We start from the raw sequence: 22,796 nt of genomic DNA on the forward strand, positions 1-22,796 counted from the left end.
TACCCAAAGCACTCATGTGCCAGCAGGTGTAAAATTGCTATAAGCTTGTAAGTTACAGCCATTCAGCATAAATATTCATAGCTGTGGATCACTTTACCTGTCTCCTTTTTATATGACCTCCTCTCATTGTGCAAGGTCCAAGTAAAGGCGTCATAACATTTTTTTGCAAGTGGCAAACTCTTATCTGTTTCAGAAATTCACAGATAAATCCAGTAGCATGATTATCAACAAAAAGTCAAGCACAGATTCCTCCCACACATCCCTGCTTCTGAGTAACAGAGTGTAATAGAGACAGCATGCATCATGTTGAATAGATACAGCTTTAAGCTTACTCATTTGAATCTCAGTATCCCACAGAAGATGGCTAAAAATAAATGCGAAGTGAATTTATTTCCATCAAGTAAAATCTGCACAGCAAAGCAGTTCATTACGGAAAAGTGATGACTGTGACTTCATGCAAGGTTCCTGTGTCTGAGGATTTTCCTGGGATTACCTTCCCTACAGACTCCTCTGAAAACGTATCACTGTGCATGATGTCTGGGATAAAGAAACTAAAAATAGACAGTTGAGCATAATATACCATTCACAACTTTAAAGGTATTCATATGTTTATACCATTCAGAGAGATGCAGGATAATATAGACAACAGATAATTTTGGTCAGATGATGTTCTCAGCAAGAAAACAGAAGACAAACACTTTTTTCCTCTCCTCCCTTCTGTGAAGTAGAGGAACCTTTGCTTTCTGCTGTCTGTAGCTTCCATTGCCTAGGAAACACAGATCTCTAAAACACTCAGGTGTCTTAAAGGCCATAATGCAGCAATGTGGCTTCCTAACAACCAACCTGAAAGATTAATATAGCTATACGTAGGGACACACCTATGTTCTGACTTGAGGCTTCTCCCCTTTGGCCATATGAGTGACTACCTTCAGAATCATTTTCTCAGAATCATCTTCAGTGTCAGAAATGAATAATTTGTGAAAAGAACCAGAGCCTTTTCTGTGAACACTTTCACGAAAGAAAATTTGAAGTGATGAATGCCAAAATGTTTACCATTAGCTTTTCCCAGGAATGTGGGAAGTTACTAGAAGAAGTTGCAAAACAAAACAAAACAAAACAAAAACAAACAAACAAACAAAAAACCCCACCTTCTCTCTGACCTTCCAGCATACTTGTATATTCCTGCCACATGCACACATGCAACCAGCAATATGACCGACAGCACGGAAAACCCAACATTCTCCTATGGCAAACTCTGCCTGTGCCATGGATGGAACATTTCACCATGGCCATATCACTGGCCCTCTCAGTCACGGTTACCTTTTCTGCAGAATGAGTAGTGATCTTAGTTTTGTAACATTAGAAATATTAAATACTACTTCGTTCATGTCTTAAACTTGAAAATTGTTAACTACATCTATTAATTCATGATTAAACTTCTTGTTACAGAAAATCTTTCTAATTACTTAATCAAAATTCTTAAGGAAAGAAAGAATCAATTACGTTCTTTCAAGAAAGCAAAAGAAAGCACATGGTCTGTGATCAGCTGTACTAGTAAATGGTTATGCCTTATTAATTTTTAATTACTTCAATGGTAGTAAGTATTGCAGTAAAACAAAACTGGATATTTTATATGGCCATCATACACAAACTTATAACAAGATTCTCAGAAAACCCTAGCTTCTTTTTGTCATGAGTTACCTTTTTTTTTTTTTAAGACAAATGCAGCTGACTAATTCATTAAAAGAAAAAAAGAAACTATCTGCAAAGTCAAAGTATGCTTACAGCCCAGAAAGTTAATCATATTCTGAGCTGCATCAAAAGCAGTACGGCCAGCAGAACAAAGATGGTGTTTATCCCCCTCTTCTTTGCTCATGTGAGATCCCACCTGGAGCACTGTGTTCAGTTCTGGGGACACCAAGACAAGAAGGACATGGACCTATTAGGATGAGTCCAGAGGAGGGGCACAAGGATGACCAAAGGGGTAGATTACCTCTCCTACAAAGACAGGCTGAGGGAGCTGGGGTTGTTCAGCCTGGAGAAGAGAAGCCTTCAGGGAGACCTTATAGCAGTCTTCCAGTACCTAAAGGGGGCCTGCAGGAAATCTGGAGAGGCGCTCTTTGTCAGGGCGTGTACTAATTGGGCAGGGGATAATAGCTTTAAACTGAAAAAGGGTATATTTAGATTAGATATAAGAAAGAAATTTTTTACTCAGAGTCGAGTGAGGCACTGGAACAGGTTGCCAGAGAAGCTGTGGATGCCCCATCCCTGGAGGTGCTCAAGGCCAGGTTGGATGGAACCCTTGGCAACCTGATCTAGTGTAAGGTATTCTTGTCCATGGCAGGAACTAGATGATCTTTAAATGGGAACTAGATCATCTTTAAGTTTGCTTCTAACCCAAACCACTCTACAACCTTATGATTTTATTTTATAATAAAAATGATCTCAGGCTTATTGCATGGTAGTTTTATAACTTGTCAGAAAGAAACAGAGGGAGCACCAGTAAGCAGAGGGAAGGGTCGGTGTCCTCAGAGTGGGCAGAACTTCAGGGCAAAGGAGGAAAGATTTCCCTGTGTAGTATTTTTTATGCATTTAAAGTGAAGTAGCAGTAGGTGAATTTTAATTTGGTAGAGTTGGGTTTATTTCTTCACCTTGAAAATGACTTGGAGAAACCCAATAAAATTCCTTAATCCATCTTCAACCTGATCCCACCTTTACGTTTTTCTATAAAAACATATAGTGAAAGAAAATCAAGAATTTAAACTGGATACTGATATAATTTGAATGCCACAATCCAAATTAATGGATTTATGCTATATCTAATGGGTTTTATAGCCATCAGAGCTGAGCCATTCAGTAGACTGTAATTCAGAAATCTGAACTGCTTATCTTCAGAACACATAGATGAGGTAATGACAATGTTATTATTCCTTCTTGACACATGAGGAATGAAGGCATATAAAACTAAGGGTAAAGATTTACATTACTGCAACCCTTAAACTTTTGATGCTGATCTGCAAACAGAAGCCTTTAAACTACAGCTAGTTCAGTGCTTACTCTAAACTAGTAAATCCCACTGAAAGGCAAGATGCTTTGTCTATGGCTCAGTAGAGGACCATGCATGTTGCGTGATTGTGGCTGTTTTGGAGGGTGCACAGGAACCCTACATCTGCTGGGCTAGGGGATGAGTGAGCTCACACCTCCCTGAGAAAAGCCATGCAGACATTTCCTTCTTTGCAGACCTCTTGCACTGGATGAAGAGAGCCAAGAACACCTAGTTTGAGTCAAACTGCAAGAGTTGAACACAATCAAGTAGGCAAGTTACTAAGCTATGCCAAGATTTTGCTTTGCTTACACCTGTCAGAAGAAATTCAAACAGATTCAAATTTGGGCAGCAACTGAGCAGGGATTCTGAGACTGACAGAGGTCTTAGAGACATAGGTGCCTCCACCATGTTGTGAACCAAGACAGAAGAGGTTTTTCCAAGATTCCTGTGAGACAAAAGGAGTATCAAAAGAGATCTCTCAACTTCCAGGTCAGTGCCTACTCACTGCAACACCCACACTTTCACAAGTATATCTGTAATTTCTTCTGTCTTACTGAATTGGTTTTTCACAAATTCTTAAGTTGCATCCTGTATGTACCCGGCACACAGGTTTTTTTGTTTGTTTGTTTGTTCTGGTTTTTTGTTTGTTTGTTTAATACACATATATAATAAAACTCTTAATTACTGTAGTAGCTTTGCCCCCACACAGTGCCTTCCATATAAAACACTGACTACAGAAGAAAAGAAGATCATGGCTTCAGCAGTGAAGCTTTGAGTAGTTTTTGGTCCTTGGCACAGGAAACTGCTTAGCAGATCCTTTGATAACCTGACTTCACTTGCAGTTCCATGGACAGCATTAGGTCAAAAAACTACTTCTCTTGCCAAGATATAAATTGCCCCTTGTGGCCTTGGTAACTGGTGGACAGATACCTGTGCAGACTGATACCATGCTTCTACATCTACACAGAACCATATGCAAGTATTATACAAACCCACTGCCTTAACACCTCTTCATCCACTATAATAAATATGTCTCTTTCCATAGAAGTTACAGATAATGCATAACCACCAACTTTTCAAACCTGAGAAAATAGTCTTCTTCACTAAATTAAGCATTAGAGTTTGCACTATCATGCAGGAGCCAGCTATTTAAACAATTTTTTGAGGATCACATTGATAGGCACAAACATCAAAGACTTTCTGCCACTTAACAGTAAAAATGGCTAAAATACCAAGATGAACCATGAGTGAAAATAACGTTTTCATGAATGTGCTAATATGTTTTGCTGTTGTTTTTGTTTTTGTCTCAGGTGGAGAGGGCACTTTTTGGAAGCCTTACCTAGAGCTTTTGCCCTATAACCAGATGCTCCCAGAGTCCTTAGGAAGAGAGAGAGAGATGGAGACAGAGATAGTAAAAAAAGCCTCCCCGAGCACATGGACTTGGAAGAATATACGAATGCAAGAGAACAAAGAAGTTGGAAAAGTGCAAAGAGCAAGATCAAGGACAGGCAACAGAACAAGCTGTATAGGTAATAGAATTGGATCTGTAATGAAAAAAATAATAATAATTGTGTACAGTAAATAGATAACGTGAACATTTCTCCTAAGTGTCTCAAGCCACTTTTAAATTAGTTTTCTTCTGTCAAACTTACAGTCCTACCGTGTTTGGTTTTAGGAGATATGAGAAGAGGTTTCTAGGAAATGCATTTCAAAGTGACGCAAATAATGAATGTACACTGGGAAAACTCAATTTTGTGTTTCTGAACATGACTGCAGTCCAGAAGCATCTGAAAGCACAGCATGGTCCAACAACCATCTCATCTGACACTGCTGACTAATCACCTCTCAAATTTCTAAGTCAGCAATATTTTCTGTAAACTGTAATTAGCCAGAGAGAGAAGAAAAGGGGAGCAAAAGAGCAATCCAGTCAGACACCAGACTTTTCTGTTATCCAAGCATCACTACAGATAACATATTCTGCCCCCTCTCTTAACATGTTAAAGTGACCTGGGGACTTTATAAAATGAACCTATGTTGTACTCAGTGGGGACATCTGCAAAACTGATGGAAACTACATTATATTTTAACACCATTAAGTCCATACTTCCTAAGAAAGGCAGGTGATCAAGTGGCTGCTCTTATTTTCTAAGGCAACATCGCAGGTGTATTTTGTGGAGAAAGCAGGGTCTGTGGAGGTGTCAGGAAGTGCTCTTAACTTCACCAACAGCATCTCTGGGACCTTAATCGGCAGAGCTCATGAAAACCATTGTGTTATTTGTGAAGGGCTTGTACAGACACAGACAGGGAGCCTGCTTCCTCCCTCACAACACACATACACATGCAGAGCTGGAACCACACCAGATGTACAGAGTTGTACTCTTTTGGGAAGACATTTCATTCACTTTCTTGCTGACCCTCCACATTCAAACTGGGACTTTCTTCCTACATCTTCTAAAATTCTCAGGAGCACAATCATTTTTTTAGTGACATCATTTTTTTAGTGACATCATTTTTTTAGTGACATCATTTAAGAATATTTTATTTCATTTTCTTTTTCACTGTCTGAAGTGAATAACACTCCTGGACAGAACAACAAACATAACTTTGCAAAGAGGGAGAGAGAGAGAGAGAGAGAGGAGGGAAGGAAGGAAGGAAGGAAGGAAGGAAGGAAGGAAGGAAGGAAGGAAGGAAGGCAGGCACACTGCATCATGATGGTCATTTATTTATCTCTCTGATGAACTCACCAAACAACCCATGTACTACTGTTACACCTGTTAATTTTCTTGCTAAGAAAAACATCTTATTTACTCATGACATATACAACTCCTAAGAGAAGTTGTTGTGGCAGATTTTATTATACAACTTCCCAAATGGTTTCTGAGCCAAGCCTGAGGAGTATATTACAGAGTATAATACATAGCAGATCTCTTTCTGATTACTATTTTAACTATATTTTTATTTTTATGAACATGTAAGAGTGAGAGAAAGTACACAGATTAATAAACTTGTTAATAATAAAATGTCCTCTAAGAAAATTTATAGATTCTGTAGTGATATAAAAATGCCTTGAAAAGTCCCAAAATACATTTTTTTTGTTTTGTTTTGTTTTGTTTTTATTCTCCTAAGATGAGGAAAAATGTTGGTGTCAATAGATCTGGAAGTGGTAAAAGCCAGTCATTTATTTTCTGAATTCAGAGAATGAGCTTAGCTGCAGATATATGAAATATCAGAAATTATTTTAAGGCCAGTAAGTATTTTAAGCTAATCACAACTAATAAGAGATCAGCAACCTGGATACTTAGGCAAGGTCAGTAGTGTCTGAAGGAGAGAGAGAAAACTGCCTGGTGTAGAAACATGGGTTCATCTACAGTTAGTTAAAGTCATCACCAGGTCAAAATGGAAAATCACAAAGTACAGCTGCTTTTACTGCACCTGGCAAGGAGATTAAGGGAAGAAGAAAAAAAAAAATCACTTTCCATCCCTGCATGTAGCCCTGTCTCTAATTAGTTTTGTTGTTGTTGTTGTTTTTGTTTTTTTTGACTATCTGTAAAACTTTTCACAACCTCTCCACCCAGCAGCAAAAGAAAATAAGTTAACTGATTCTTGTCCGCTGCTACCATAATCTCTTTTGCTTTACTGAGAATAAGCAGCACAACTCTCAGTTACTGCGAATAATAATAATAATTAAAAAAAAAAAAAAGCAGCATTTACAACCGCTGGGAGCACCGCTCTTTTTACTGCTATCCTTTCAATTTTACATATGATGGTGGTGTGACCTGTTTTCTCCATGGACCCACCCAGCTAGCCACCTGATTGAGCCTGCAGGGCAGCTGAGTGCATGGAAATAACTTTCCCCAGAGTATAATCCCATCTAAAGGACCAGATGGCCCAATTTGTCATACAATAATGTTGCTACTCTTCCCCACTGAACAGTCTCTTATCCTATGTGAAAAGCACACAAGTCCGAAAGGCTCGATTCTCCTTTGGGGGGGCCTATGTAACTTCTAGCTGAAGTGATTAAATTTTACTAATTTAAAGTGCTGCACAACAAAAAGTCAGCCTTGTAGCCTAAGACAGAGCTGTGTATAATAAATTAAGCACAGGTTTTTGTTTCTGCTGCTGATCACACAGACCGTTGCGAAGTATAGTATTCTTTTAATAAAAAGCTGTACCACAAAAAATCTGCTAGCTACATTGCTAGAGCTCAAGAAATCTGTATAGGTTATATGAAGATATAAGTGTGTGCTCCAGGCCCATCTTATGCACAGGGTCAAACCTCTTCTCTATCTCATTTATATTCTTCAGAAGAGCTTTGACTGACTGTTCTTCCAGGGCTAAAATCAACAGTTTTGAATTATTTTCATGTGAAGGAGGAGCTTTGCTCATGCCACTAAGAGGGTTGAGGTGTACTTCTGACTACTAAAGGTCTGCTCTGGGGAGCTGTAGAGAAAGGAGTTGTAGACAATCCATCACAGCACAGAAACAACAGCAGCAGCTGGGAGATTGAGACTATTTGACTGTAACAAGGAAAAAAACAATGAGAAAACCATTCAACTGTAATGATCACTGTCCATTTTAAAACGTTCCTGAAAGAAAAAGGGAGCTGAGGATTCAATGCAAAGGATGCTCTAAAGGCCACGAGGAAGGCAGTGAATGGGTGAATGTCCACATAGAGGATTTTTACACTCAACATTCAATCTACCCTGAATATACTAGCATTAACACTATTTTTTTTTTTTTTTTTAATGCAGGCAAAGCAAGGCAGCTGATTGCTACACATATGTTTAGGGATCATGTTTAAACATAAGTTTAAACATTGTCATTGGCTTCATTTGTTCACTGGACTTGTCAGAGTGTTTTATTACTATGAGTAAGGTCAATATATGCTTCAGGCACATCACTTTTCCTGAGAACAGTATGCACCAAAGATGATGAAATTCAGAAAGATGGATAAGTGCCTGCTACTATTGAGATGCTTAAGATTTTCCTCCTACCTTTCCCTGGGTTATCTAGGGAAAAATCTCTAAAACATCATTTGTTCTGCAGTTTATGTGTTTGCAAGTTAGCTGAATTCAGTCTGATCTTAGCTACGGTACAATATTTCTATTTATCCTGTGTTAATACATTATATCCTTCCTGAAATGTACTTACTTCATTTTGGTAATGAAGAATAAGGCACTGAAGAGTCTCACTGCAAGGATACATTTATACTGAAATATTCTTTCCATGGAAAATCCAATTATATATCTTTCAATAGAAAGCCTAGCATGACATTTGGTTAGAGAAATTAGTCTTTTTAACTTACTGAGTCCCACAGAATTTCAATTTTAAAATACATTTCTAGGTAATGATGAATTTTCCCCCTCCATTTTTTATTTATCTAATTCTAAATCCCAGGCAGCAACTGAGAAGTTGAAAAAGTAACAAAATGGCAGGAGCTGATCAAATCAAAGAAGCAGCACTTAAAAAACAACTTGATTGTACCTTCCGAAAGCTCCATAATTAAGTGTATGGGGGAAAAACATGACAGGGAAAATATCAAGTCATTGTTAGAATATCCAGAAAAGGGAATTCTCACTGACTCCAGCAAACAGAGAGAAATGACACTGATGGCTACCTTTGGGCACATCTCAACATGACAGCAAGCAGAAAGAAAGGTGTGGAGATTCACCAAACAGGAGCCCTAATGTTGAGGTGGCATTTCTGATTTTCGCTGAAGATTTTGGGAAGCCCATGGCTCTACCACAAACACCAGGCAGACAGTGTCTCCCACGAAGGCAAGTACCAGCCATTGCCCAAGTCCTGCCACCAGCCCCTGAGCAGACTCTGAATACGGCAAGAAACAGGGCTGCCCTCTCATCTTGATGTTTGGTGTTATTTCTAATAATAGATAATGACACCAGCACAAAAACCGGGGTTGCAAGCAATAAAGACCTGTATTTTACCAGTAATTTTCTGCTTCTCAGCATTCTCCTAAAAATGCTGAAAAGATATCACCACAGCAAAATAGCAGGCAAAGCAGAATTTAAAATTAATTAGAAACAAGAAAACCAGATGAAGGCTTTGATGTCCAGCTGCAATGCCACTGTGTGTAAAAATCACAGAGAGGTATGAGCCATTGGAGGAGGAAATGACATTAGTTAGACAAGCTTCCACGACATTCACTAAAACTAATGACAAGCAGAAATCAAAGCAAACACAGCCCCAGAATAAAAGTGAGAATTTTCTTTCCAAACACATCTTGAGGATACAGTTGCAGCATCTGGAGGTCTGCCAACAAGTTGGACAGGAAGCGAGGTGTCTCATTAAACAAGTGCCGCCAGAAGTCCTGGGCAATGGCCAGAAGTCCTCTACTATCAGCGCAGTAAGCACATAGATGTTGCACTGGACCTGAACCCAAACAGCTGAGACCATCCTGGATGAGGAAATGAGAGGAGATGTAAACAGTTCCTTATTTTCATTTGTCCTTGTGCTCTACCAAGGGAAATAAAATACCAAGAAGCCATAGGCCTTGCTGTTGGTTTCATCACTCAGTTACTATCTGTTGCAGCTTTGTTAGAGCAAAGCTTGCTACTTGTAAGTAGCATTAACACTTCTTTCTTAACTGTTATTGATTATAGTCTATATCCTAGATAAATAACCTGGGATTAGAAAGGATAGAAAGGGATAGATTTAGTCAGTTTTTCTTCATCTTCTTCATTATATCCTTCTAAAATAAATTATTTTTGCAAAAAGCAGAACAGGCTCAATTTTTTATTTTATTTTATTTTTTTTTAAGTAACCAAAGATAGGGTGATCTGTGGTAAACTCAATTGTGGATAGCTGTCCTGAAGTAAGATAGGTCCTTTATTTTTCCTCTAAAAAAATACTAAAGGCACCAGTTTCCTCTCACTGTGAAAGAGAAAGAAAAGGAAAGAGAGAGAGAGAGAGAGAGAGGGAGAGAGAGGGAGAGAGAGAGAGAGAGAGAGAGAGGGAGAGAGAGAGAGAGAGAGGGAGAGGGAGAGGGAGAGGGAGAGGGAGAGGGAGAGGGAGAGGGAGAGGGAGAGGGAGAGGGAGAGGGAGAGGGAGAGGGAGAGGGAGAGGGAGAGGGAGAGGGAGAGGGAGAGGGAGAGGGAGAGGGAGAGGGAGAGGGAGAGGGAGAGGGAGAGGGAGAGGGAGAGGGAGAGGGAGAGAGAGCAATCATCTGTATATGGAAGGATCTGTAGAGTCTTGCACAATGTGTCTTATCAACATTTACAGCAACAGCCAAAACAGCCAGAGCACTGTTGAGATAGAATGGTTTTGGTAGCAAGTCAACTAAAAACTTTGCACAGAGAAGTAAAACTGTAAGAAAGAACATTCAATTGTTATTTCCATTTATTTCCTCTTGACTTAGGTATATAATATCACTATGTAGTTAGGAAACTGTTAAATTACTGGTTTCATCCACTGAGGAAAGGACGTCTTTGGAATTGCTATAGGACAACAGCAAGAAACTGTTCATTTTACATGACATAAAGACATATGGACATAGTAGCACATCTTTCTCTTAGATCCTGCATGTAACCTAAAGCAGTGAATTTTCTCTACAAAAGCTCAATGTCTCGGGTGGAGTTACTTCAAATACTCCCTTCCTTTTCTGCTGCGGTAGCTAAACTGTAAAAACTCTGTATATGTCCAGCAAAACTGACATGACACATACCAATGTGGGTGCATATCTAAACAGTTTCTCCCCATAGCTTGGAACACGCTGGACAAAAGCAAGCCTCGCTTGTCCCCCTTTTGATGCAGAAACAAAGTAAAGGAGAGGTAACAGAGACAGGAAGTTTTGGTGAACCCAGATAAGATTTTCGTTGCCCATGGAAGAGAGTTTGTTCAAAAGGTGTAGAAATGGTATTGTGATTTTAAATGCAGAGAATTTGTATTAAGGATAGAAAATAAATGCATTTGCAGAAGACATCAACAGCTTCTGGATCTCCAGCTTTTTAAAGGAAAGGACAAAAACAGCTCATCCAGAATACCATGGGGCCTCCTACCAGTTCATAAAACAAAATAAAGTCTCCAGTGATTAGCTTTTACAAAAAACACTGTAATGGTGAGAGGACTGCAGGCTTCCTGAACTAAATCTGTCCTGGAACATCATGGCTCATTGGAGGCCAGTCTGTTTTCATGAGGGATTGCTAAAGGGAGGGTGAGACTTAAGACTGCATACAAGGCTGGAGTCATTTCCACCTCTTTTCTTTCACCTCTGATATTTTGGATTTTTTGAGACATCTAAAAAAACTTCCTCCACAGCTGTAGATCTTTGATCCTGTTTCTTCATTAGTTCATGTATTACTGATTGCTTTCCTTTAACTATATGTAGTTTTGCACTTCCTAGAAGAAATTTCAGTCTGAGAAGTGAGAAGGATGTATGAGCTGTTTAAAAATCCAACTGTCTGCCCAGAAGAGAAGCTGCCAAGAAGGGTGCAGGCAAGTTCAAGTTGACTATGTTGGAGCTGTGCAAAATTACTTACCTCAGCTAGCATAGACTTTGCCTTTAGGTTACCTTGCCATCTTTATTAAATGGGGACAAAAATGCAGATCACTTGCGCACTGGCTCAGCACACCAAAACAGCTTACCAAACCACTTACATTCCTGCAGGAGCAGCTCAGGAGAGTGCTTCAGGTAAAAAAAACATAGGCAGAGGATGATGCAATCCCCTTTACAACATTTATCCTTTCACCTTTGCCATTGTCTAGCCCAAAAATATTGAGTGTCACATGCTTAGAGGAATCTAGACTTAAACTGACATTTCAGAGCAGAGATCTGTTTGTCTAGGCCACTTCTTGGGGATTTTTCAGGAGCCTGCAGGCAATACACACAGCTCACGCAATTACATGGTTGTATTTATGTATCTGCAATTACCCAACTGCCATCTCAAATACAGGGACAAGGCTGAGTTCTTTGCGTCACTGACAAGTCCTTGGAGTAATCTTCTGGGACTCATTTTTACAAAGATTTCAGAATGAAATGAGGTTTTGCACAAAGTCATTAGATTCACAGAAGAAAGCACAACACTCCTTTCAATCAGAACACAATGTACTAATCTGCCTGAAAAATAACACAAAGAAATAACATTTTAGAAGATTTAGCCCCTGCTACTTTGAGAATAGATAGATGCAATCTTCATGTAGTCATGCACATGGTTTTAGAATGTATCAGCTCATTTGTGTATGCTTTGCAGTCTAGCTGTCTACATAGAGTTATTACTGCAAATGTCATTTGAGAGGACCAAATAGTGAATTTTGGCCCAGGCCTTCAGTGTAGCAGTGGAAATGAATGACCACGTTTATGTCATTGCTGTTTTTCTCTGCATAAGCAATGCATCCCAATATTGTAAAGCAAGAATTTGTATTCTTCAGCTTTCTTAAAACTGTAGAGGACTGAAAATGTTTATTTAATAAGAAATATTAAAAACGTGTCAATAAAATAAATTGTCACCAGATTGAAGTTAATACTTTTTTTTGTGAACTATGCCACAGTATTTTTAAAATAGAGCTTTTCAAATGTGAGCAAAATGGAACCTTGGAAAAGTATTTGTAATCAAAACAAAGTACTGAAGTACTAACATGTTGAAATACAGTCAAGAACTTTTATCTCTTCTTACAGGATTATTTCAAATCCTACAAAAAGTATTATCTAGACATGAAAAACAAATAAATAAATAAATAAACTTGAAATAAATTACAAGATCTTTCTATTTCGTAGATCTTACAGTTAATGTTTTTCTTAAACTTCAGTTACAGATAGATCTATTCACTTTATTTCATATGGAAGGCCTTTGGATAGCATTATCATTTGTAAAATTTTGAGAACTTGATCTTACTCTTCTTGCTTTTGCATAACTGACTGAATAAGCAGTGACATTTGGGCAACAGACTTATTTAAAATTATCAAAAACAAGGAAACAGTCAGTGCATGCACTGACCGTTGAATCTGCACAGCCATTAAAGGCCCACACCATCTTTCCAGTAACTCTTTCTTACTCTGCATGCAGCGATACCCTGTTCTCAAAAACTGTGAGAACTGCACACATGTGATTTTACACACTATGAAAATCAAGAACTATTAAAAGTTACTAGGAACTTAAAGGCAAGATTTTCATTAGTTATAGCAGTTGAAAGCATTTTGTCCTTTATTTTACATATACAGGAAAAAAAAATTTGCATCAATGTGTTGTGTGAATTTCACAGAAGACCATTTCAGGAAGGAAAAAGAGGTGAGTAGCAAATGAAGGCAAGGAGATAAAGCCAAAAAGACTGAAGTGGCCAGAAGAAGGTAACCTGCACAGAAGAGTTAGAAAGGTGTCGCAGAGAGGCTGGGCACCCAGGCTCACGGGCTGTTTTCCCGTTGGCAGACCTGCAGGCCTGCACTGCTCTCTCTGTCCCCACTCCCACCGTGTGCAGGCCCAGCGCATCCCCTCCTGTCCCCAGTATACCCCTCTGGGCACCAAACACTCATGGACCAATCCTGAATTCATCAATTTGAGGAATAAAGGCCATTACAGTTACTGAATTTCTTTTCTGCATGTGTACCTTGTCAATTCCCCACTCTCAGCTCTCATTCTCCTCTCTGAATGATGAAAAGAGCTGTTTTATCACAAGGTCCACATCCAGGACAGGGGCCTAGGAATGGATCTGTACACTTCAGTGGCTCTGCAAGGTCAGTGCCATTTTGTATGGACATCAGTGTCAGATGGGAGCCCAGTGATCCCATGGATTTCCACAGGAAAGGTCTGCCTCTTTCCCTTGGGCCTGTGGTACAGACAGTACATCCTCCAAATTGAACAGCACCTTGTCGGTCTGAAAGGAGGGTTTTGACTTCACTCCAGAAGCAGGGGGGATTGAGCTATGACATCTGGATTTTTAGGAGTCACTTGGTGCCAGAAAAACAAAGACAAGCTGTTCTGCAAGCATTGGTTGGCTCTGGCAGAGTGGACTTCGTGATACAGCATAGATTTGTTTTTCATTTTCAGTTCATCTGCAGCTGATTTGTACAATGCTGTTATTTCCCTCAGCTGGTGTAGAGGAACAAACAATTCCACCAAAGTCAACATATCAGTGTAGATCCCTCACATTTGAGAGGTCGAGTTCACCCTTCCACAAGTTTCTTTACACATTCCCTAGAATGTACGCAACTGTTATAATTGCATTTTTTAAAGAAGTGACTAAAAACCTAGCTAAAGAACATGATAATGTGCCATTGGCGCAGGTGCCCAGCCCTTTGCTGCCTACAGAGCTGTTCGTGCAGCTGCTGCAGCATGGCAAGCCCTCTGATGTCTGGACTATAAAGGCTGCTACAGATCCTGCCTAAAAAACAGGAAAGGGATGGTGAGTTTTTACACATTGGGCTGTCATCACAGCAGAATTAACACAACAGACCATGATCTGGAGGGAGCTCACTGGAAATTTTTGTGCCCCTTGTGCTCTCAGAGTACCTGCAGGATGGAAGCCATGGGCAGTGCAAAAGAAGGAATTAGCATCTTCCTGAAGCATCTTTCTTCTCCAGAGCTCAGATGGCACCTACAAAGATCAAAGGTGCTTTCCCCTCTAGTCACTTCAACAGAAAAAAAAAAAATGAAGCACTGCTTTTCTACCCTATTTCAGGGAGAAGGGTCTTATTAATCAGCTCCTGCACAGACAAATACGTCTGACTCCTAATAACCATCACACAGCATTCACCGATGTGCAGCAAAGACTGACAAAATGGGAGGTCTAATGAACAAACCTTTAACCACTATCGGATAAGTATGTGTAACCTTTACCATTATTTCAGGTGGTAAGTAATGAAAAGCCCTGGTAAAATATGCTACAAGTTAATAGATATCAAGAAAACCTTGCAACAGTAGAAACCAAAAGTCTTGTTCACCTTCACATATTTTTTTACAAGAAGTTTACTAGAGTTATTCTTAATTTACAGTTAAAATGAGAATAAGAGCCAATGATATCACAATCCTTTCTAAAGAATTTGTGGGAAAAAAATGTTTTAAAGGTAGGATTCTGAGGCACAAAAGTTACTAAAAAACATTTCAGTGTGTATCTGTCCAACTGTCTTAGGGCAGAAGTTTAAGAAGCCTTCTGCATTTCAACCAAGTCTTCATTTTCTTTTATAAATTGGTTGTATTCCAGATCCCTTTATTGTGTCCTTTCTATGCACCACAGTCCTTTTCTCCATCTCTCTGTCTTAAAAATAGGACCTTTATAATAATTAATATTTAAGATTTTTTTTATTAAGTACTTACGCTAACATCTCACTTTCATTAAAAGAGCTGTTTCCATTGAAGTAAATGGCAAAACTTCAGAGCAAGCAGCATCATGCCCAAATCAATGCTCTGATGCCATTTACTATTTTTAAATTTTAATAATGGGAAGATATGTACACCCCAAATATAAAAGCAATACCCTCATTATCTAAGTTAGCTTAATTTAACTTGGAAACTGTTAAAAAGAAAACACCATCTCTATTCATGTTGGATCCCTTTCAACAACGTCTATTGAAAATAAATCCAATTACTTGTTCCCCAGCCCCCACCCAGTACAGCGCGGTGTCATTATTCCAACCTACACAAAGAGTATTTTTAATCGCGAAGATACAGCTTTGGCAACTGCTGAGGCAACTCCTACATTCCTAAAACTGACACCCCGCCATGGTGCAAGCCATTAGGAGCTCAGCCCTGCCCCACGGACGATTGGAAGCTACCACTGGGCTCGGTGTCCCGGCACAGCCACATGGCCACGGCCCACAGCTGCGGTGCGGGGAGGAGGATGCACATCCCAGGGACATGGTTTCTCCCCAACACACGTGTGTGGTGTTGGCCTTGGACCACAACCTGGCCTGCCAGAGCTCAGGAGGCAGAGGTGCTCCCTCCCCACCAGGATAGACCTCCGTGGGCTAGCAGCCTCCTCAGATTTCAGCGCTCCTTCTGCTCCAGCAGGGCAACCTGCTGCTTTCTTTCATTGCATGCAGTTCTTTTGTTAGCTTTCCAATGTCTTTGGGAAAGAGGAAGTGCATACCAGGGCATGGCTTCAACAGTTACAATTTGTGTTTTTTAGTCAAGGTAATTAAGTTTGAATTTTTTTTTAATCTCCCAATGCACTCAACGCCAAGGTTTTGATTTGAACCTGCCTGCAAATGGAGAGGTCACAAGAAAACATAGAGTAAAAATAACATGACTGTAACACAGAATGCCTCTTGGAGAGGTACCTGGGAGTGAGGCTCTGCTTTAAACAATCTTCTGAAAGACATCTAATATATTTTTGTCTTATTCCGCTTTTATAAGGTAATAACAAATTATAATGTCTCCAGGCATGTTGGGGCAATTATGTCAAATGATACTGTAGAAATAAAGGGGGGAGAGGAAGCATTGGAGAAGCTGCAAATCCCAACTCATATTTTATTTAGGAAAGAGGAACATTGCCCATATCAACGTGCTGAATGACCTGAACTGTCATCAGGTATTAGAGATCGTGCTTTACCCAGCAGGGTCATGGTGCACTTGGTAATACCGTCACTTGCAAAGCCTAAACACATGGCAAGTTGTGATCTGCTTGCACTGCTCAGCAGGCACAGATAGCTCTCCTAACCCTTTGCAGAGCCAACCAGCTGTGCAACCTGAATACCCTGTCTGAAAACCCCATCCTAGTATTTCCATTTTGCTCTTATTTCTCCCCATTGGCTGCCATGTTTTGGAGGAGGTGAGCAGTTTTTTGAACCCAGCTGAGTTTTTGGGGATAGTATTATGAGTGCTTCAGGAGACACCAGCAGAGATGGCTGCAGCCACTCACCATGCTGCACAGTGCATCCAAATGAGCTCACCTCTGGGAAAGCAGTGGCACACCCCTGGACTGAGAAATGGTCCACCAGTTATGAAAGGTGAAGGTCTGGCCTTATGCATCTGCAGTAGCCTTCTCTTCTCTCTTTCTCTCTTTCTCTCTTTCTCTCTTTCTCTCTTTCTCTCTTTCTCTCTTCTCTCTTTCTCTCTTTCTCTCTTTCTCTCTTTCTCTCTTTCTCTCTTTCTCTCTTTCTTTCTTTCTTTCTTTCTTTCTTTCTTTCTTTCTCTCTCTCTCTCTCTCTCTCTTTCTCTCTTTCTCTCTCTTTCTCTCTTTCTCTCTCTCTCTCTCTCTCTCTCTCTTTCTTTCTTTCTTTCTTTCTTTTTTTTTTCCTAATGCTGGAGACAATAAAAGTATTTATATGCAATATTCACACAGGAAATTTAAATTGAAGGCAAGAAGCAAGAGTTCTTCTGGAAAAATTATTCATGGCTGCCAGAACACAGCAACTGTCTCTTAATTTTCTGAGTGATTTCACCAATATCCCTCCACAATTTTTCATAAGAAGTGTTTACTAGTTTTCCAGCACATTTCCAGATCGGTAACTCTATCCATTATCCATATGCCATGTGTCAGACTGTGCCAGCTGGTTGGAAAACAGTTAGATCTCTTTCAGACAGCTTAAAATCAATGGATTATAATTATATAAAGGTAAAGCCAGGCAAGATGTCATCAAAATGTTAACTTCAAGGCAAATGGGATGTCATATGCCATCAAGGATTCCTTAGGTTTCCAGGACACGCTGCAAGGAAATCCCTTGTTTGTTTGATGTCATTCCCCACCAGAGCATATTAGCAACAGGGAACTGCATGTGAAATACGAGCCCCTTCCAAAGGGCCTCTAGAAAAAGCTCTGTTTCTTCTCAAGATGATGTGAACGTCACACAGCATATGTGATGATTAATGGGCTGATCACAAACAGTCCATGCAGTCAGGCAGCAAACAGCTAGAGACCACCCAAAGGTGGAAAGAGCACCCCGGCTCTTGCAGGAGGTGCAGGCTGGATGGCTGCAGTATCATCATTACACTTGTTCTATGCACTGCTAAAGTAATTACTCCGTTTCAAAGGCAGTGTCCAGGGTGGGACTGACTTTAATTTATCTACTTTCCCAATCTTTTATCTGCAAGATCTGCCCTACAAGTGAGTAAGACTCAGTTCCAGGTTATTCTTTTTTTGACAGCTCTTAACAGCTTCTTGGGACTGTTCATCCTGAAGAAAAGGGGGGAGGGGGGAGGGGGGGGGGATGCTTATCGAAGCCTATAAATACCTGAAGGGAAGGTGCAAAGAGGATGGAGACAGGCTCTTTTCAGTGGTGCCCAGTGACAGAACAAGAGGCAATGGGCACAAACTGAAAGACAAGAGGTTCTATCTGATCTTCAGGAAGCACTTTGTCATTGTGCGGGTGACCACAGTAAAGAATAGGCACAGGTTGCCCAGAGCAGCTGTGGTGTCTCCCTTCTTGGAGATCTTCTAAAGCCACCTGGACATGGTTCTGGGCAACCTGCTCTGTGTGTCCCTGCTTGAGCAGGGGACGTTGACAAGATGGCCTCCAGAGGTCCCTTCTAGCCTCAGCCATTCTGTGATTCTGTGATTCAGAAGGATGAGCAAAAATTCTCACAGTTTGCAATGTGAGAGCAATTTGGTTATAGAAAACAGTATTCCTTAGTGTCAAACACTTATAATTTGGCTCATGACAGGATTTATTTTTCAAGCACCCTGAAAAATCCTCAGTGAAAATCCTCGTTGTTGTCCATCTTGATTATCACAAGTCCACCAGCTTATCTCCCCACTTTCAATCTTTCTCACCAGTATATCCAAAACTAAACACATAAAATATTTTTTTTTCTTCATCTTTGGATATCTGAATTCTCTTTGTTTCACTTTCCCCAGTGGAAATCTTCATTTCATTGTGTAACTTCTGTTCCCTCCCAGATAACTTCATGCTCTATACTCCATGAAGTCAGGAGCATCTGAATTTTCCAGTAGCATCATTGTGTGTCAGTAGCACTAATATTGTGAAACTTCACAGAATGCTCTGGCCATTAACAGATGAAGAAGATAAAATTTTGAGAAGTGTATGAACTGATAGTATGGATAATAAACAAAACTGGACCTTTTTTTTTTTTTTCATTCACAAAATAAAATTTGTGTTTTATTTTGGATGTTCTCACTCTTCAACTAAACCCTACCAATACATATATAGAGAGAGAGAGACTCTACAAGACAAGGCCTCTACAAGTCTTATGAGGAGCGGCTGAGGGAGCTGGGATTGTTCAGCCTGGAGAAGAGGAGGCTCAGGGGAGACCTCATCGCACTCTACAGGTACCTTAAAGGAGGCTGTAGCAAGGTGGGGGTTGGTCTATTCTCCCACGTGCCTGGTGACACGACGAGGGGGAATGGGCTAAAGTTGTGCCAGGGGAGGTTTAGGTTGGATGTTAGGAAGAACTTCTTTACTGAAAGGGTTGTTAGGCATTGGAATGGGCTGCCCAGGGAAGTGGTTGAGTCACCATCCCTGGAGGTCTTTAAGAGACGTTTAGATGTAGAGCTTAGTGATATGGTTTAGTGGAGGACTTGTTAGTGTTAGGTCAGAGGTTGGACTGGGTGATCTTGGAGGTCTCTTCCAACCTAGATGATTCTGTGATTCTGTGATATATAGTACCAATACATATATTTATGTACATATATATGTATACATGTATGCATATATATACATGTATGCATAAATGTATATATATATAATCAAAAATACATTTTTCTCTAGTGTAAAATGTCACCATTTCCCTTTTTCAAGTTTGCCAGATGTGGCTCTCCCTCCTCCAGCTTGGTACTTCTAAAGTACTTCGTTTTCTTCCTGTACACAAACGTTATACATCACATTTTAGGGCTTCCTGAGGCACTATGGCTTAACGTGGCCCAGATGAAAGGTGAATAGCAGGTGAATATACTGCTCCATCCATGCCTTATGAGTTGCCTCCAGTTGCCATAGCTGAAATAGAGATCAGAGGCTCTTTGCAGGGAGAATGAGCCTTCCTGCCTGGTACCGACACCAGCCACAGTGCAGGGGCTGCATGCTGTCCCTGTAGCACCACCTCACGGGTACAGGAACACCTCCTCATGCACCTGTCCATGTTAATGGGGCCACTGCGTCCCCCTTGAGTAGCCTCAGTAAATGTGTGTCTGATGCTGTGTGTAAATTGTTGATGCTCCCTCTCGGCACTATAAGATAACAGTATATTATCATTGTTATAGTTAATGACAAAGTTAATACACTTCAGATGATTCTTTGAATTTTATTTATTTATTTATTTATTTTTGCTATATTCCTCTGGATAACTTGGAAAATAACTGTGAAATTGTGATTTTCTTTCCATCTGAAATTTTCACACTTCCTTTTTTTCCTCTTTCAAAATCTCCTTCAGGGTGCAGGTTTGCTATTACTCTTCTCACCTTGCATCCAGGCTATCCTTTCCACTGCTTAAAGTCTTTGAAATTCTCAGCTCTTTCCCTGGACTTCTTCAAACTCCTAGAAGAACTACGCTGTAAACCAACATCAAAATATGAGATTAAGTGTGGCAGCCTGGAGTTGCTACCATGCCACCTCCCCTGCCAGAGTCCACAGATCTCAGGGATAATTAACTTTTCAGTAGGCTCATTGCTGGTGAATCAAGAGATACTTTGGGTTTCCCAGCCTGACCCTGACAACCCAGCTGCTGTGAAGGATGTGTGTGAATTTACTGACGCTTAGGGATGGTGACTCAGAGCTGCATGAGGGCCAGACCTGGGGCTGACTCTCAGCCCTGCCATCCCCATGTGGAAGACAGCACACAGCATGACTCAGAGCAGCCCTGCTCTCCTCCAGCGTGTGCTGCTCTTACATCTCCAGGCTCCCGCAGCTCATGTGATCCTGATGCAACTCCAATTACATCACTGACATCATGTAACATCTCAGCAAATTGGCCAGAGATAACAGCAAATAAAGCTAGAGACAAAAAAAAAAAAATGCAGATTTTCATTTTTAGTTCACCCATAAGGAACTTTTGAGGTTAACTGAAATTTTACCAGGACAACTCTATTGTGCCAGCCAGGCTATGGGATTTCTTTGGGTAGTAAGTATATGTGACTATTAACACATACAGCCTCCACTCCTACTTATACATGCTTTGGCTGGTGTTCTTTGCTTTTCATTTTTCTGAGGGGAGGTTGGGGAGATAAGAGTGATTTAGGATTAACCTTACTTCTACAGCCCCCATTCTGACCAGGGCTGACTCCATCCACAGTCTGTTCAGAACTGGACTATGATGATGTGGAAAGGGGAGCAGCTCAGCTAAGTGTCCTCCCTACACCAGGAAAGCAAAGTACCTGATGCAAAGTCCAGGCATTACAGATTAATTCTCTTGAAAAATCTGCATACTCTTGTTTGTGGTTTCCTTTCTTTCTGGTTATAAGCCATGAGCAAATTCCGCAGGTCACCCTCTTTTCAACACTGAGGTTTGGAACAGGCTTGATAACAGTGAAAACTACAGAATGGCAAACCCTCTGCTGTTTTAAACCCATCTCAAAAACACAAGATCCAAGTGTCCTAATCTGAATATTGCTCATTTCATTCATAACAATAAGGCCGCCAATTACACAGAATTAATTACACCAATAAAACTCACAGGCTTTGACCAGAGAGGTTGTTCAATGAACTGTCTCTCAGTTTACTGCACCTCATGATACAATTGGACCTAAGATAAATTAGCTTGCTTTGCTAATATACATATCTCATTACTACATCTGAGGTGAAAACAGAAACTTTACACATGCACTTGGCCACACCTACCCCAAACATCCATATGATCGTGTGGTATGCCATAGCTTGTAAACAAAACTGCAGCCGTCTTCAAGACATTCAACGTGTTTATTGCATTGACAGGAAATGTATCTTTAGAACGTCTTTCCCTGACAGTAGTCTTCATGGGCCTAATTAGCTATACTTTCAACCGGCAACAATAATTCCTTTGCAAATTTTCTAATTAAATCTGCAGTGTCTCAGAAGAATATTAGCACAGCAAAGATTTTCTCTAAGCAGGCCTACTGGGATCCAGCCAATGACCTTACCCTAGCTGTCAGCTGAACCGAGGACTATGTAACACATTATGCAATTTGGGCAAGATCACCCTGGTAGCTGCCCACACGGAAAAACAAGCCCTGATGAGGGTAAAAGTCAGGAGGAAAACACCTGCAGTTCCTTACTGGGTAACAGAGCCTTTTCCATCTATGTCCTAAGAAAAGAAAAAGATGCAGGAAAAACATCAGACTTGAAACAGACAGGAACTTTTTGTTTTTACACACAGAAGTTAGTTCAAATTTAAATCCAGCATAAACAGACATGGTCCTACTCAATCTGATCCTCTGGCTCCTCAGCAAGAGTCAGGGGTAGGCGAGCCATTGCAGGTGCCGCACATCTTGGAAAAATAGCTGAGTAGGTCTCAACTTTTGTCCACTAATAATGAAAAAAGTAAATGCATCCAGCTGTCTCAGCCTATTACAAGACTTCATGTGTAACACAGCCAAAACTGCAAACCAGACAGGATAAGCACCTGGTCTGTTTTCAGAGCACTAGTTCTGATAGCCTATGAAAGATGGATTCTTGCTTTTATCTAGGGCTTTCAACCTCTAGATACGTAAAACCTACAGTTTTGGACCAGGGGTTGAGGGAAGGTTTGATGACTTGAGGGGAAAAAACATATCAAATTTTCAAAAGATATTAGTCCAGATTTGGCACTTTTTCTATGTCAGCTGCCAGCTGAAACATGATTGTAGCAACATAACCATTAACAGACATACCTGAAGTGAAACTTCTGATTCATTGTTCATTTCAGATTAACTGAATACACGTTAACGAGGAATTTTACTG

This window comes from Anser cygnoides, chromosome Z (assembly GCF_040182565.1).
Source record: "Anser cygnoides isolate HZ-2024a breed goose chromosome Z, Taihu_goose_T2T_genome, whole genome shotgun sequence".
Classification (NCBI taxonomy): Eukaryota; Metazoa; Chordata; class Aves; order Anseriformes; family Anatidae; genus Anser; species Anser cygnoides.